Here is a 17741-nt window from a genome sequence, read left to right as displayed (position 1 = left end):
CCTGTCATCCCAGCACTCAAGGAGGCGGAGGCAGGCAGATCTCTGTGAGTTTGATTCCAGGCCCATCTACAAAGCAAGTCCAGGACAGCCAAGACTACCCAGAGAAACCCAGTCAGAAAACAAACAAACAAACAAAAAGACACCAAGGATTTGCAGAGGGGCTACAGAGAGCAACAAGTGGGAAATGTCACAGAACATCTGTTCACACTGCCAACTGACTGACTGCTTCTTAAGTCCAAAACCACACTTCTCCCGTGGGGAAACGTGCTTTCTAAAGCAAGCCTTCACTGGAAATTACAAGAGGCGACCCTCAGGAAAAGAGTGTAACTAGAATCAGACTCTTGGATAGCTTCACCTTCAGCCCACGAAAGAGCCAGAGCGCCCAAATCCCAGCAGAGAAGAGAGATCACTTCCTCTCCATAAACACTTCTTCCGAGCCATTCACGAGACTAGCGCCTCCACGGCCATCTCCGCTGAGGGTGTGGGAAGTGCCCTAAGCACCTCTCCCACACACACCTCCAAGCACGAAAAGCAATCGCTCTTCCATTCAGAGTCCTACCCCACGCCTCTCATTTCTTTCTGGCCACATACTCCAAGACACCCATGTACAAACAAGGTGACAAGAAGTCTAGGTCAAAAGCCGGGCGGTAGTGGCGCAGGCCTTTAATCCCAGCACTCGGGCGCCAGAGGCAGGTGGATCTCTGAGATCGAGGCCAGCCTGGTCTACAGAGTGAGCTCCATGTCAGCCAAGGCCACACAGAGAAATCCCCGGGGGTGGGTGGGGGGAGCGAGGAAGGGGGAGGAAGAAGTCTATCTAGGTCAAAGCCACCCAGTATATCTGAGGGCGGAGCCTGGATTTAAAATGCTCTTAACCTCTTGCCAGAGGCCTCGGGGACAATAGCTACACGCTCAGAACCACACAATCCTGACCCTGGATGGAGCAGCGCCGCTGACAAGAGAGTACGCTTGCGGGGATGACAAAATAAATGGCAGGATCGGCCCCCCGGACCTGGGCCAGTTTTAAAAAGCTGCTCAAGCTAGGATGCGAGAAATTGAGCAACCGTTACCGTACGCAGACTCAACTCCAGGCCTACAGAGCAGCCCAGGCTCTATACAAGGTATTAGGCCCTGCGTGGGGGAGGGGACCGGCCCTTCTCAGACCCCAAGGCTCAGGTACAGGGGCGTGGAGGTCATCTCCAAGCACAGCACCACCGGATGCGATCTCCACATCCACAGGCAACGAGGGAAGAAGGTGACGCCCCGGACCCGGCCTAGGCGGAGAAGCAGCCGGACCAGATACCGAACACCGCGACCACGCCACGCCGGCCGGCAGCCCACACTCACTCACCCGGTGGCGCCGCGTCCGCACCAACTACTGCGATTCTAGTCCGCGGCTTCCGCAGATGAAGCTCCCCGCCGAGCTGGACGCGCAGTCCGTGGGGTCCTCAGGGATCGCCGCAGCCGCGGACCAACCGGGCGGTGAGCGCGGGCAAATCTTTGATTTTCAAAACTGTGGCTCAGCCAATTCCTCTGTTTGTCTGGCCGGTTACAAAACTCCACACCAATCATGTAACAGGACGCACGAGTCCGGTTATCTGTTGGCTGTTGGTACTGTCAATCAGGGAGGCTAGGAGGCGGGGTAAAGAACGTAAGGCTTTTTACAAGCCTCTACTTCCGGAAGCCGCGACACTACGAAATCAGGAAGTGGTGGCTCTGCCTGGGGAGCGAGAGACGCTCGGAACTACGTATCCCACCGTGCACTGCAAAGGCAAGTTTGATGTAGGAGAACGCAGACTCATCTTCGGGCCTGCCTCTTTGCTAGACACAAGTCCAGAAAGTTTCTGCGTCCGAAATGACAGCTTTTGTGGCCTCTGCTATTTTTGAGAAAGGGGGGGAAAAAAAACCACATTGCAAATCTCACAGAGTTTTCCCTCATATAACAGTCAGGTATGTAGCTCCAGAGTGTTTCCTTAAAGCTACGATGGTCACCCGGAAGTATTTGCTATTATCCTCTCGATTGGTCAGCCACATACCACGGAGAATTTTCGGCCCGCATGCATCTACGAAGTCTTGAGTTGAGGGTGGTCACCAACACCTGTAAAATAATACACGTCCGTCTCCAAGATATTTATACGTCCACCTTCTTTACAGAGTCATTCTCAGTAGCCAAGAGGTGGGAAAACTATAAATTTCCATGAACGGAAGAAGAAGGGTTTTAATTCTTTTTAAACTGTTTTTTTCTTTTATTGAAAATAGATCTTTTTTTTTTCACTCAAATAATATATCCTGATTACAGTTTCCCCTTTTTGTGATTAAAAATGAGATGGCTCGCGCCGGGCGTGGTGGCGCACGCCTTTAGTCCCAGCACTCGGGAGGCAGAGGCAGGTGGATCACTGTGAGTTCGAGTCCAGCCTGGTCTACAAAGTGAGTCCAGGACAGCCAAGGCTACACAGAGAGACCCTGTCTCGAAAAACCAAAAAAAAAAAAAAAAAAAATGAGATGGCTCGCAACAGATATGGAATATTGAGAGATTTATTTGAGGAGAAGGAGGAGTGAAAAAGAGTTGGGACCTGAGTGAGCCCTGAGGATAGAGAGACAGTGAGAGAGAGAGAGAAAACGGGGCCCTTAAAGAAAGTGCAAGAGTGAGAGAGACAAGGTGGCAAGTCGGCCCTTTTATAGTATGGCACACACCTGGGGACATGTGATGGTGTCAGAGGTTGCTAGGCAGCCTAGAGGCAGGCTTCTTATATGCCAACACCCTTCCCTCTACTCCACCCAGTTCCAACCTCCTCTTTCATCTGGATCCACTCCCTTTCTGTCTCTCATTAGAAAAACACACAGGCTTCTGAGGGATAGTAATAAAATAAGACATAAAAAAATATAATATATTAAGATAACACAAAATGTATCATATCGGGATTAGATAAACAAACAGAAAAGAGCTCAAGAGCAGGCACAAGAATCAGAGACCCATTTGTTCGCACAATCAGGAATCCCATGAATATACTAGTAGCCATAACATAGGCAAAGAACCCGATGCAGACCTGTGCAAGCCCTGCACGTGCTGCCTCAGTCTCTTGAGTTCATAAGAATTTTGATCATGTCAATTTACTGGGCTGTGTTTTATTAGTGTCCTCCATCTTCTCTGGCTCTTATACTCTTTCCAGTCACCTCTTCCACTGGGTTCCCTGAGTGTTAGTTCAAAAGCAGGTCGGCTAGCCTACTAGCCAATCTGATCTGCCTCTAGGTTGCTTAGCAACCTCTGACATCAGCTGCCCCGCCCACCAGGTGTGCACCAGAGGCACCAGATATAAAAGGGCCAACCTGCCACCTTGTCTCTATTGCACACTCTCTAAGGGTGACCCATTTCCCTCTCTCCCTCTCTCTCTCTCTCTCTCTCTCTCTCTCTCTCTCTCTCTCTCTCCCCCCTCCCTCCCCCTCATGGCCCATTTAGGCCCTAACGCCTCTCCCCCCAAATAAATCTTTCCATATCATCTTGGTTGTGTGGCATCTCATTCTTAATGATAGCACCGAAAGGAGGGACCTGATGGAGATATCCCAGTTAGAGCTAAGTATTCCACGGTCTGTCACTCTGCATCATGTCTGGCTGTGAGTCTCTGTATTTGTTCCCATCTGCTGCAGGAGGAAGCTTCTCTGATGATGGCTGAGCAAGGAACCGGTCTAGAAGTATAGCAAAGTGTCATTAAGAATCATTTTATTGCTATGTTCCTTTAGTAGAACAGTAGTGTTTGGTTTAGCCCTAGGTCCCTGGACTATCTAGTCTCAGATTCTTGGTCCCCCAAGCAGGGTTCAATCTCATGGAGTGGGCCTTAAGTCAAATGAAATGTCGGTTGGTTACTCCCACCATTGCCCCATCATACCTTGCAGGCAGCACCCCATTGAAGATCAAAGGGTTTTGTTAATCTCACCAAATAAGAGTAGAGACCATTACCCAACTTCTTTAGTCGAATTAAGCAAGCTTTATTTTCTGTCAGACAGAGCTGTCTCCCTAAAGCAGGCTTTGAGAGAACAGCATCAGTCACAGGAGAAGGTGGGATTTACATAATTCAGTAACTGCTGTGGGGAACTGCGGCTGTGCTGGTACTGACCATTACTTGTTTTTGTCTGCAGTTGAAACATTACTTGTTTTTGTCTGCAGTTGAAACATTACTTGTTTTTGTCTGCAATGGAAACTTTTACTTGTTTTTGTCTGCAGTTGAAACATCGTGCTCCACTGGTTGCCTTCATTTTACTTGTTTTGAGTCTCTTTATTTGGCCCTTGGTTTGCCTCCTCTTGGGGGCTTTCCACTGTACTGCTGGAGTGCTGGTTCTTCCCTATGTAAGCAGCTCTGTTACTCCCAATAAATGGCATTCTCTTAGCACGAATGGCCCATTGTTGTGTCGTCTACAAACTGCAAGATTAGGGAGTTTTCAAGGGTTGGAGAATTTCCACAGGATCATATCATCAGAGTGGAGGTCAGGGTTATAGTGAACATGTCAGATTCCAGAGGTGGGGGGTGGGAGAAGTGGAGCCAGGAGAGAACCACTCCTTCTGGTTGGTGCCCTTAAAACTTCAAAGCCCACTCTACCCCACCCCACTCCCATAAGACAGGCCCTCCAACAAGGCCACGCCTCCTAATCCTTTCAAATAGTGCCATTCTCTGGCACTCAAATCCATGAGCCTATGGAGGCCTTTTTATTTGTATGTATGTATGTATGTATTTATTTATTTATTTATTTGCTTTTTGTTTTATTTTGTGGTGGTGGTGGTGGTGGTGTTTTGTTTGGTTGTTTGGTTGTTTGTTTTTTGGTTTTACAAGACAGGATGTCTCTGTGTAGCCCTGGTTGTCCTGGACTCCCTTTGTAGATTAGGCTGGCCTTGAACTCACAGAGATCTACCTGCCTCTGCCTCCCAAGTGCTAGGATTGAAGGCGTGCGCCACCACCACCTGGCATATGTAGGCCTTTGTTCTTCAAACCACCATAGCTTCTACCTCAGCTCCTTCTCCTTCCTCTGTTCCTAGCATTCTTAGATTTGGTCTTTTCATAGTGTCCCAGATTTCCTTGATATTTTGTGCCAGGATTTTATTTATTTATTTATTTATTTATTTATAGATTTAGCATTTTCTTTGACTGGGGTTCCATTTCTTCTGTCTTCAATGCCTGAGATTCCCTCTTCCGCCTCTTGTATATATTAGTGAGGCTTCCTTCTGAGGTTCCTGTTTGAGTTCCTACATTTTCACTTCCAGATTTCCCTCAGTTTGGGTTTCTTTTTTATTACTTATCTGCCTATTTATTTATTGGGTTTTTTGAGACAGGGTTTCTGTGCACAGCCCTGGCTATCCTGGACTCTCTTTTATAGACCAGGCTGGCTTGGACCTCACAGCGATCTGCCTCCTGCGTGCTGGGATTAAAGGCGTGCTCCACCATGCCCAGCCAGTTTGGGTTTTCTTTTTTGAGTCTTATCTTCAATTTCAGGTCTTTAATTGTTTTATTCATTTTTTTCCCCACTGTTTTTGTGTTTTCACAGATTCTTTAAAGGGTTTACTCGTTTTCTCTATCATATCCATAAAGGCTATTTTAAGGTCTTTTTCTTGTGCTTCAGTTGTGCTGCAAAGCTCAGGGCCTGCTGTGGTAGGGTTGCTGGACTCCGGTGGTGACATATTGTCCTGGCTGATTTAATTGTTTTTATGCTGGCATCTAGGCATCTGCATTTGGGAAGACTCTAATCCTAGGTGCTGACGTCTGGCCCTGTCTTTGTTGCCTGGGTTTTTATTCCTTGGTTTCTGTTGACCTGTCTGGTTCTTAAGAGAGTGTGGTGGCTGTGTGCTGCCTGCAATCCTGGCAGGTGCGGCCACTGGTTTCCAGGCAAAATGTGTTCTAGCTATTGGGAACTGACATTTAGAAATGGGCTGGGGGTGGGGTAAGGTGGTCCACAGGAGAAAAGAAAGCAGGATTTTCCACTAGGATCTGCTTAGTCCGCCGGGAATGCGATAGGAGGGTGATAAGAGCTGGTCTGCTACAGAGTTAGGGATGAGACTGGGGGATTGGACTTGGAGGAACAGCGGAAAGGCGAAGATCTGCAGTTACCCCACCTGCTTCCCCGCCCGGAGTAAGGTTTCTATTTTTATGGGTTTTTGTTTTGTTTTGTCTTTTGTTTGTTCAGTTTGGTTTTGGCTTTTTTGGTTTTTTTGGTTTTTCAAGACAGGGTTTCTCTGTGTAGCCTTGACTATCCTGGACTCACTTTATAGACCAGGCTGGCTTCAAACTCACAGCAATCGACCTGCCTCTGCCTCCCGAGTGCTGGGATTAAAGGCATGCGCCACCACCGCCCAGCCTTTTATGTATTTTTTAAAGAGTGTCTCTAGCCTAGGCTGCCCTGGAACTAGAGAATCTTATGTTTCAGCCTCCTGGGTTCTGGAATGAAATGAGTCCAACCCCATAACCAACAAATACATTTTTTTGTTTGTTTGGTTGGTTGGTTTTGTTTGTTGTTTGTTTGTTGTTTTGTTTTGTTTTTCAAGACAGGGTCTCCCTGTGTAGCCTTGACTGTCTAGACTTGCTTTGTAGACCAAGCTGGCCTTGAACTCACAGCAATCCACCTGTCTCTGCTTCTTGAGTGCTGGGATAAAAGGCATGCACCACCACACTCAAATGCATTTTAAAATTTAGTGGGGAGGAAGTCTCCTTCTGTCACAGGCCCAGAGGAGAGAGATAGGATGAAAGAGGAAGGGGAGGGAGGGGAAAAAAGGAAGATAGAAGTGAAGGGATAACAATTGAGATGTAATCTGAATAATTTTTTTTTATTTTAGTTTATAATGGGATAGTATGCAGCCATTTTTCCTAAATATCTAATGTATTTGTAGCCAATGCCATAGGAGAAAAAGAGAAAAGGCTAAGACTTAAAACTGATCAGGGGGCCAGGCGTGGTGCTGCACGCCTTTTATCCCAGCACTTGGGAGGCAGAGGCAGGTAGATTGATGTGAGTTCGAGGCCAGCCTGGTCTACAAATGAGTCCAGGACAGTCAAGGCTACACAGAGAATCCTTGTGTCGAAAAAGCAAAGCAAACCAAACCAAAAACAAAAACCCAACTCATCAGGGGCTGGAGTGTATCACAGTGGTAGAGTGTGCATAGCACACATAGGACTTTGGTCCCCAGCTGGGAAATCTTGAGATAATGATGGGGGGGATTCAATATATCTACTAAAAGGGGATCTTCCTGCACAAGCCTCTCCAAGTGCTGGGACCGTAGGTATTTGTCAACATGGCTTGTTGAAGATACTTTGTTTTCTTGGTGGTGCTAGGGATCAATCCCAGGGTTTTGCGCACACTAGGGAAGCTACCACTGTGGTACAGTGGGAGGCAGAGGCAGGTGGATTGCTGTGATTCAAGGCTGGCCTGGTCTACAAAGTGAGTCTGGGACAGACAAGGCTACACAGAGAAACCCTGTCTCGAAAAAAAAAAATAGTGTCTGGAAAGTTTTAAGAGTACACTTGACAAAGGAGTCTAAAACTCAGTGGGAAAAACAATATTGCTGAGAGAGATTAACAAAGACAAGTGGGGAAGGCAGATACTGTATTCATGGATAAAAATCCTATGAAAATGTCAAGTTTCTACCCCCAAATGGCTCACTTAGTTCAATATAGTAGTACCTTTCTTATTGTTGTTGTTGTTTTAGGTGGGGGCAGGGTGAAAGTTTATGAAAAAATTATTTTAAAATTTTAGCTGCAGCAAGCCTACAAAATAAAGCAGAATATTCATTGAGACACTACATAGGTCAGAAGAGTAATTTCGGCATAAAGACAGGCATTACAGTCTGGAATTGTGTGTCTGGAAGCACACCTGTGCTCATCTGAAGGTTTGGGTTTTGGACAAAGGTAGAAAGTGAGTTCGGAGTGGGGAGGAGGCACTGCTCACATGCTCTCAGGGAGAACAGGGATATTAAGAACCTTCCTCAGAGGGCGCACCAGATTTAACTCAGAGTTGATCAAAGGATTAACATTAAAGCTAAAACTAGAACTAGAGAATGGAGCCAGGAGGTGGAGATGGTAATGGGACCCAGATAGTAGTGAAAGGACACTGACTCCTGCAAGCTGCCCTTTGACCTTTGCAGCTGGCCTTTTCTACTTTGTGCACTCTTTGTCCTACCCTTTATCTCCCCTAGTTTCACCCTCTATCACTAGATAGGAGAGAAAGAAAGAGAGAGGGAGAGGGAGAGAGGAGGAATGAGGGAGGGTGAGAGGAAGGGAGGGAAGGAGTGAGGGAGGGAGAGATCTGTGAGTCTAATCTCTTTCTTCTTGTTTCTTTTTTGAACTAACAAACTGCAGCCAGCCCCCCTGAATGATCAACAACTACTCACCCCACTACTTGGGGCCCTAGCATTTATATATCCTCTGAAAAGTTCGCAGAATGCCAAATGTCACACAAATCACAGAAATCATCTGAAACTGACAAGACCACCCCCTGCTAGAGCACGAGGTAAATCATGGTCAGCAGCTGTGGACAGTCCAAAGCAGTTCCGTATCCCCACAACTCAGGTGAAAATGAATGTGTTCTTACAATATTTCTGTGCTCTTTTAAAGAAACCAAAATTCCAAAATTGTCACTATAGACCTCTACATGTGTATTGTGGTATGTGGTGAACCTCTTTCATTACATAAGTGAGTGTACCACCAGCCTGGTCTACAAAGTGAGTCCGGGACAGCCAAGAAACTTTGTCTCAAAAAAAAAAAAAAAAAAGAAAGAAAGAAAGAAAAAAAGAACGAAAGAGGAGGGAAAAAAGGAAACTCTATCATTCTGCAACATTGACAAACCTTGAGGACATTTTGCTAATGTAAGTAAAGTAAGTCACAAACAGACAAATGTCTGTATGGGTCTTATGTGAGACCTCAAAAAGAGATAATTCACAAAGTAAAGTGAAATCAACTCTATTTTTAAATCTAGAAGTGTACAGAAAATATAACCCCCAAATATACTACATTGGTTTGATTATTATTTCAAATTCAAGTGAACCATGCATGAATAAAAAAGGCCTTCTCTAAAGAATATCTTCTGATCAAAAACAGCCTCCGGATTCAACCCAGACATCATGAAAACCCTCCACAGATTCCCTCCCCCTCTCCACCACACACACACACACACACACACACCTACAGACCAATGTCCTTCACCAGCACAGATGCAAAAATCTTCAGTCATTACTAACAAATACAACAGCATATCAAACAGACTGTGCTCCATAACTGGGATTTGACACAGAACACAAGATGGCTCAACATGTATAAATACATTAATATAGCAAACAGGATGAAGGACAAAATTAATATGACTTTCTCAATAGAGACAGAAAAACCATTTTATGTGATTCAGCATTCCTTCATAATAAACCCCCCGGCAGCTGGGTGTGGTAGCACATAACCATAATCCCACAGGTAGAAGGATAGATATTGCAGTTATTTTACCAGTATGGCCTAATAATGTTTATTATTAGGCCTATAATTATTATTACGGCAGTGTTTTCTAACCCCCTAGCAATCAATCAAGACACAGACACTTGTTATATTTCAAAATAGCCTTAGTTAACCTGGGGCAGGGCAGATATCAATCATCTAAATTGCCTCCCATAGTGAGGTAGGCATGGGATCCCTGCCCCAATCCCATGCCATCTGCTTCTAATAATTTCTATCAAGCTACCTCCCATCCGTAATCCCAAATACTTGTTACTTATCATCATCTGGTCCAAGTCTCCATCCACACCAGTTAAGTGGTTCTACTCCACTTAACCCATGATGTCACAACCTTCTTCTCCTCTCTCATCCTCTGTTCACTTTTCTTCCCAAGATTCTCTCTGTCTCCCTCAGCCCAGGGGACCTTAGCCACACCTATCCCATTTATCCTGCCCAGATGTGGTGGCCTTTTATTGGTCAAACAGGTTAGGCTCTTAGGCAAGAGGGATCACAGAGACAGCAAGCAGTAATTAGCATCAAAATACATCAGACCAACCTCCAACAGATAGATGCACATTCAAGGCCAGCCTGGCCCACATGGCAAGTTGTATACCAGTCTGGACTATACAGTGACACTCTGCCAAAAAAAATCAAAATAGAGGCTAAGCATGATGGCACACGCCTGTAATCCCAGCACTCTGGGTGGCAGAGGCAGGCAAATCTCTGTGAGTTCAAAGCCAGCGTGGTCTACAAAGTGAGTCCAGGATACCCAAGGCTACATGGAGAAAGCCTGTCTCAAAAAACAAACACACACAAAAAAGATCATTTTTAAGGGAATAAGCGAGAGTTCTGAGTCAAATATGAATAACCACAACCAGGGAACTTAAGTGTAGTTTACCCTGAACAGCATGTTCCTTTGTGGAAGCAGTTTCATGCAACACACACACACATACACACACACACACACACACACACACACACACATCATTTCAAAAATTAAATCTCTCACAGGCATTGAGAAAGACAGGCACTTACATTGATAAGTACACATTTGCAAACCCAGCTGGCCTCGGCCGGGAGAAAAGCTTTTCAAACTCAGGAGTAGCTTGCTGTGACTCACACTTCAGGCATCCATCCCCACCTAATGCCCTCTGGAGCCTCTCCCCTAGCCCACCCCAGCACCTAATCCCAACCGCCTTCCAGACTGCAGAGTTGAGATCAGACTCACTCTACTATTGTCAGGTTAGCCTTAAATAATGTGTCACCCTGGCCTGGTTAACTCTGGTGAAATGGTCCTTTGGTGTCTTCATTTTTGAGACAGGCTCAAAAGTTAAATATTGGCAGTTTTTATATGGTGCTTCCCAACGCCTATGCTATTATACAGGTAATAAATAATATTTACAGATTTGATTTTACGATCTTTAATTCCTCGTGCCATGTGTGTCTGGATGTGAGTATGTACACTTGAGTGCAGATGCCCAGGAGTCTAAAAGAGGGATTGGCTTCCCCTAGCTTCGGGGTTAATTAAGGTGCTTGTGAGCTGCCAACGTGGACACGAGGAACCAAATTCAGATCCTCTCAAAAACAGTATGTGCTCTTAACCCCTGAACCATCTCCAGCCTTAGTAAATGACTTATAAACGTGCTACCAGGGGTTAGGTGTGTCACCCATTGATTGGATACTTCTCTAGAACTCACCAAACCCTGGGTTCTCTCTCCAGGACGACATAAAATTGCCCATGGTGGTGCACATCTGTAATCCTAATGCTCAGGAGGCGGAGGAAAAAGGATCAGGAATTCAAGGTCATCCCTGGCTACATAGAAAGTTCAAAGCCAGCCTACGCCAGGTGAGATTCTGTCTTAAGTATAAATAAATAGGGAGCTGGCGAGTCAGCTCAGTGGGTAAAGTGCTTGCTGCATATCCGAGAAGACCTCAGCGACTGTGTAAAAGGCATCCCCATCCGTGTGCGTTTGTGACAGGAGCTGGGGTGCAGTGGGGGAATCTCCCGAGCTCCCTGGCCAAAGCCACTATAGGTCAAACTAGAGCCAGCGAGAGATCCTGTCTCAAAAACTAAAGAGGAGATGGGGCTGGAGAAATGGCTTAGCAGTTAAGAGTATGTCGCTCCATGCCCAGCACTCACATCAGGTGGTTCACAACCACCCGTAACTACTCCAACCCCAGGGAATCCAACACCCCTGGCCCCTGAGGGGACCCACACGGATGTGACATGCACACACATACAGGGTAGGGGGGCGGGCTTAGAGGAAAAGAGAAAAGCGAAGAGAGAGGAGGCTCTCAGGAAATAAGTTATATCAGAAAAACAGGTAATAGTCCAAATGTGGACAATTTGTTTGGTCAGAACCGAAACCTCAGAAAAAGTCCCTCCTTGCATATGAAGGCCCTCAACCCTGGTGCTGTCAGTTTGAAATATTCACCATGGATAAAAGGGAGCGTTTGGGGGTGACATTTCCTGAATGTCTCTGCTTCCTTGCCCTGCCACAGAGACACAGCGCAGAAGTCTACCGCCAGGCTGAGGCACGTGCAGTGCCGTCTACAGATGTGCAGCGTGAGGTAATGGCACGGGCACTGCTCTGTGGCTGGGAAGTGGGGGTGGCGTCAGTGTCTCAAAACGATAGAACTGGAACGGATGGCAGATGGCTTCAGAAGGTTGTCCCAAGAAAAATTCATCACCAGGGATATCACATTTTAATCTCTGGATTGAGAGACGACTCCCTCTGGGTCCACTAGGGGGCAGTAACTTTCTGCTTTTGGATCTGAAACTCCAACTAGCAGGACACAAGGAACCTCTCACCTGGCTTTCCCCCTTCACCAAAAGGCTTCTACAAACAAAACAAAACAAAACAAAAACAAAAAACCAAAAAAACCACCTTGCCCCTTCACCAAAAAATTTCTACAAAAAAAACTTTCTGGAGCAGTGGCTCTCAACCTTCCTAATGCCTCGACCCTACAATGCAGTTTCTCCAGCTATGGTGACTCAAGCATAAAATTATTTTTGTTGAATTTTGCTACTGTCACAAATCCTAATGTAAATATCCGATATGCGGGATATCTGATATGCAGCCTGCGTGAAAGGGTAGCCCGCTGCCCGCTGCCCAGGGGTCGCAGCCCACAGATTCAGAAACACTGGTCTGAGGCAATAAGGGGGGGAAAGAACAAGTGCCCTGTTGTTACTGTTGAGGCCTGATCTTTGACATAGCTTCAGCCATTTCCATATTCAACTTCCATTTTGCTTATAAGGTTCAAAGTGTTTAAGTTTCTCCACTCTGCTCCCTAGAGCTAGTTACTCATAGCTGACACTAACATTCCCTGCCAGAGGGTCAAGTTGACCTTATACTTAGCCACACCCTGGTTGCACCTTCACCTTAACCATGAATCCTTGGTGTCATAATTCATACTTTGCTATCGGTGTAAACCAGCGCAGCCAATCTGATTGTTTCCTGTCTTTCAACTGGATCAACTAATCAGGTGCTTCCTACTGTTATGCCCAGATTCTGAGACACTCCCCAAACAGACCACCCAAGAGCCAATCCAAACGCAATGGCAAGGGAGTCTTTAATGCAGGCTCGAGCCCAAGCCACACCTCCTGGGCGCTGACAACAGAGCAGGTGCAGGGAAGCGGCCTCGAGTCTCAATTGAAAGGGGTTTTTATAGGTTTTAGACATAGATATGGGTTTTACAGCGTATGATTGGGTGGCATCTGGGCAGAAAAGCTCTAAGCAGGGAGTTACAAGCCTTGGCATTTCATGGGTGGGTAATAGGTGTAGGGGTAAGTTGGCCTATAGAAAAGATTGGTTGAAGCAGTCATGGGGGCGTTAGGAACTTTGGCCTGCCTTCTCCTAAATGTCAGACCACCTGCTGGTCAGCTTGACCAGCAGAGAGAGTATATCTGGACTTTCCCAAAGTGAGCTGATTGTGTTGCTAGGGAATACTTTTCTGTTTAGACTACTTTGTGGGGTTTTTTTTTTTTTCCTGGAATCTGGGTTCAGCCATTGGCCAGGTTTAACACAAAATGGAGTTTCTTTTTCAAAATGGAGTTTGTCTGGTCCTTACACTGACAACTGCCCCATTGCCCAGCCTTTGACTAGCATGTCAGCCTTCCTGGGCACCCTCTCCCCACCCCTACACCAACCCCCACAACAACATCCTAATGTCAGCCGGAGGAAATTACAGAAGAGAATGCTTCGTCCATTGTCCCACCTAACAGGCTGGAATGCTACGTCAAAGGGCTTCCTGGTATAAGAGACAAATGGGCCTCGTCTGAGGTCTGATGTCACAGTGTTATTCCAATCTGTAGGGGTATAGGATGGGGTTTCTGTCGCCTCAGCTGTTGTCTGATCTGGATAAAATGCAGAATGAGTCCCAGTGGCCCTCTGAGTGACCTTCTGCCCTGGACGCCGACGCCGCCTTGCTTTGCAATCAAGTCAAGGGTGACTGTGAACTCCTGAGCCTGCCTCCACCTCTCAGGGCAGGGATTACATCCATGTGTCGCTGGACCTATCATTCTGCTGCCTCCTCCTCTTCCTCCTCCTCCTCCTTCTGCCTGAATAATATATTTCTTCATCTAAGAAAAGATTTTGTTACATAAGAGTGACTTTTTTTTCACATGTTAATTGCTTGCTCCCCAAGTTCTTTCTGAGCAAGTCTTCACGTATCCAACATGATGTGGTATAAACCTTACCTCCCAAATTGTTCCTGATTGGCAAAGAAAGTGCCTACACCTGGGCTGGGCAGGAGCGAGGTAGGCGGAGCCTAGGTTCTGGGACTTTTGAAGGGTTGGAAAAGGACCACGAGAGAAGAGAGAGAGAGGGAGAAAGGAGCAGGTGGCTGGGGGTTAGCATGAACAAGAAGCAGATGGCCAGGAGCCTGCTCTGAGGATTGGCAAGACAGAGAGAAGCAGCCCAGAAGGAGCGTGTGCAAGTCCTTATGGGAATTTTGGATGGGATGTGTGGCTGGGGGTCAAGGTCTACCTAGCCCCAGTGTTTTAGGTATAGTAAAAAATATCTAGGGCCGGGCGTGGTGGCACATGCCTTTAATCCCAGCACTTGGGAGTCAGAGATAGGCAGATTGCTGTGAGTTCAAAGCCAGCCTGGTCTACAGAGTGAGTCCAGGACAGCCAAGGCTACACAGAGAAACCCTGTCTCAGAAAACAGAACAAACAAATAAACAAATCTAAATCTAACAGGTAGTAGAGGGTTAAATAATAACTGCTGCTTTAATAGCTGTATGAATCAATATTAAATGATACTTTACATTTTTTCTACAACACTTTTTAAAAATATACAGTGGACTAAATATGGCACTTATATTGGAAAGAAATTGTTAAAGGCTTTGTAGCTACTGGAGGTGTGTAGCTCTTTGGTACAGTGAAGTCCTTGGTTCAGCTCCAAGCAGCACACACACAAATACACACATAAGCAACATCTTTACAATGATACCACATAATGCCATTTTTAGTAAACACACACACTGATATATGTGTTAGTGGGTACATACATAAGTTGCACCAGTTTTGGGTTTGTTCGTTTGTTTTTGTTTTTTCAAGATAGGGTTTCTCTGTGTAGCCCTGGCTGTCCTGGAACTCACTCTGTAGACCAGGCTGGCCTTGAAGTCAGAGATCTTCCTGCCTCTGTCCCCTGAATGCTGCTGGGATTAAAGGTGTGTCCGCACCTCTGCCTGGCTGGTTACACCAGTATTACTACACACATCTAAAAACAACAAAAAAACAAAAAACAAAAAACACACTATCTTGAATTTTATTTTTACTTCCAAAGCAAAGGAGAAATAGTTTTATTGTTTTGAAGGGAAAATTTTGAAGAACTAGTTTTTTTATATTTTTAAGATCTGAAAATAATATTAAGACATTTCAAGAATATGAATAAAACTGAGCATGGTAGTAAATGCTTGTAATACCAGAGCTCAGACGGTGAAGGCAAGAGGACTAGAAGTTCAGGACCGTCCTCAGGTACAGAGTGAACTGGAGGGTAACCAGGGCAACATAAGCCCCGTCTCAAAGAAAGAAAAATATCGTATCGTATAATAGTTCTGGCCTTTATGTGTGTTCACAAATAGGCTGAATATCTCAAATATTGCTCATGTATTAGCCTCCCTGATGCCTTGTCCCTTTCTCTTTGATATGCTGGTTTTTCTTTTGTGAAGTAGTACTTTCAACAGAAGGCAGTGAAAACCATTACAGAAAATCCTTAATCCATCATAGACAGTAAGTGCAAGTGCGTGAACTTCCACTTGGGGGCGCCAGAAGACAACGTCTGCTGGCCGCTCCGGATCTTCCCGGAATGGAGTGAATCATTTCATTGCCTCACTTTGGATTTTTGTCTTGTTTGAAGAGATTGGGATTAATCTCAGTGTTTTCCGTATGCTGGTTTGGATACCCCCGGTTGATAATCCAACTATTGTTGGTGGAGAGGCTTAGCTTCCTACCAGACACAAATCTTACTACAGAAGTCCTCCACAGCTAGGCTCTAGTTGCTTGACCTTAGGTACACTTGAACTTAAACAAGAAATCATTCTTTAGTAGTCTCTGTGGTTAGCGCGTTCGCCTGTTAACCAAAAGGTTGGTGATTCAAGCCCACCTAGGGACAGGAGCCTTTAGGCTTTTAACGACTTCCTTAGTAAACAGTTACCTGTGGTTTTTCAGGAACTGGAAAATCCCCTTAGAATACCTGCCATACCTATAATCCTACTCAGAAAATTCTCCAAGCCTGGGCCTGATCTCAGACAAGTAAATAAACTATTTGGGGGGGGATGGTGGGGAGTGGGGGTGCAGTGGGGGCGCCTGGTGGGGAGTAGGGTCAGGATGCGGTGGAGTGTGGGCTGGGGTGGGCCGGGATGGGGAGGTATTTGGATGAATGGTGCATTGGTTAAGATCTCTGCGTGGGGCCCTGGCCTGATGGTGCAGGCCTTTAATCCCAGCACTCAGGAGGCAGAGGCAGGTGGATCACTGTGAGTTCGAGGCCAGCCTGGCCTACAAAGCGAGTCCAGGATAGCCAAGGCTACACAGAGAAACCCTGTCTCAAAAAAAAAAAAAAAAAAAAACCAAAAAAAAAAAAAATCTCTGCATGGGGCCCTGGCCTGATGGTGCAGGCCTTTAATCCGAGCACTCAGGAGGCAGGCAGGAGGCGGATTGCTGTGAGTTTGAGGCCAGCTTGGTCTACTTGAGCACCTACACGGCCGCTCACTAGTCTGTAACTCCAGTTTCAGGGGATCTGACACCTCCTCTGGTTTCTGCAGGCGGAAGGCATGAATGCAGTACCCAGGCATCCATGCATACAAAACACTCACACACATAAATAAAAATAAATAAAATGTTTTTGGTTGGGGCTGGAGAGGTGGCTCAGAGGTTAAGAGCACTGACTGCTCTTCCAGAGGTCCTGAGTTCAGTTCCCAGCAACCACATGGTGGCTCCCCATGGGGGGCAGGGGAACTAGAAAGGAAGAAGCAAGGAAGGAAGGGAGGGAGAAGGGAAAGGGAGAGAAGGAAGGGAAGTAGGGAGGGTGGGGAGAGGAAGGGAGTGGAGGAGGAAGAAGAAAGGAAGCATTTGAGTAGTTAAAGGGGAACGTTTGTTTTAATAAAATCTCTATTTAAAAGCTTGTGGCTTTTGACAGGAGCAAGGGGATGAAGGAGGGCGGTGAAGGCACGTGCAGCTAGAATATGTTATATAGTTGTATGAAATCGTCAAAAAAAAAGTTAAAAATATATTATTTTCTTGAGACTGGCTGGCAAGATTGTCACAGATCACTAAGAGTTAGGGTTCAGGGCAGGGCGGTGATAGCACATGCCTTTAATCCCAGCACTCAGGAGACAGACACAGGAGGATCACTGAGAGTTCGAGGCCAGCCTGGTCTACAGAGTGAGTGTAGGAGAGCCAAGGCTACACAGAGAAACCCTGTCTTGAAGGAACACAAAACTCAAAAAACAAACAAACAAAAAGAGTTAGGCTCCAGATGTCTGTGTAAGACGTAAGTGCTAGGGCTCACGTTCCAAATGGTCATGGCCTGACTGGTAAATGCACTGATTTCATTTTTATTGTTGGCCATTTGTATCTACAGGTCTGATGGGTCTGAAGGCCTCACTTCAAAGGCACATCTCTGCACATGGGGAAGAAAAGTAACTGACAGCCGAAGGTCACTAGACCCAGAGTAGTTGAACAGAAGACAAAGTACAGTCAGCCAGAGGTAAGTGGTGAATAATTTACTCACCCATTTCAGTTTGCCTGTTGTAAGGTATGGCAGTGTGAGTGAGAAATGCTCCTCACAG

General features: G+C 46.1%; 1 protein-coding gene across 2 annotated transcripts in view; it reads right to left on the bottom strand.

Moving 5' to 3' along the window:
- Positions 1 to 2163, bottom strand: part of INCENP (inner centromere protein) — a 29146-nt gene extending 26983 nt beyond the window's left edge. Inside the window, exon 1 of one of the 2 annotated variants that reach the window (XM_084766638.1) lies at positions 1349 to 2163. The gene's annotated coding sequence lies outside the window, so the exon portion shown is untranslated. The remainder of the gene's footprint in view (positions 1 to 1348) is intronic. The other variant, XM_084766639.1, reaches the window with a different exon arrangement.
- Between the last annotated feature and the right edge of the window lie 15578 nt (positions 2164 to 17741).

Source organism: Acomys minous (assembly GCF_964271855.1).
Source record: "Acomys minous genome assembly, chromosome: 2".
Classification (NCBI taxonomy): domain Eukaryota; kingdom Metazoa; phylum Chordata; class Mammalia; order Rodentia; family Muridae; genus Acomys; species Acomys minous.
This window is presented reverse-complemented; position numbering and strand designations above follow the sequence as displayed.